Source organism: Mesitornis unicolor, unplaced genomic scaffold (assembly GCF_000695765.1).
Source record: "Mesitornis unicolor isolate BGI_N332 unplaced genomic scaffold, ASM69576v1 scaffold21216, whole genome shotgun sequence".
Taxonomy (NCBI): domain Eukaryota; kingdom Metazoa; phylum Chordata; class Aves; order Mesitornithiformes; family Mesitornithidae; genus Mesitornis; species Mesitornis unicolor.
The window spans coordinates 8,612-8,813 of NW_010189252.1; positions in this window are offsets into that span (position 1 = coordinate 8,612).

Consider the following 202-nt stretch of genomic DNA (forward strand, 5'->3'; position numbering starts at 1 on the left):
GGCCCCCGCAGGCCCTCGCCGCTCCCCCGCCTGGGTCTCAGCCCCGCTCCGGGGCTGCAGGCCCGTCCCGGACGAGCAGGCCCACAGGTGCCTCCCAGGCTAGGACGGCCGTCTGAGGAGCCGCGCGGAGTTACTGGGACGGGACTGGATACGGGCTCCGCTCCCACGGGCAGCCCCCGGCAGGTGGGGAGCGAGGAGGGCC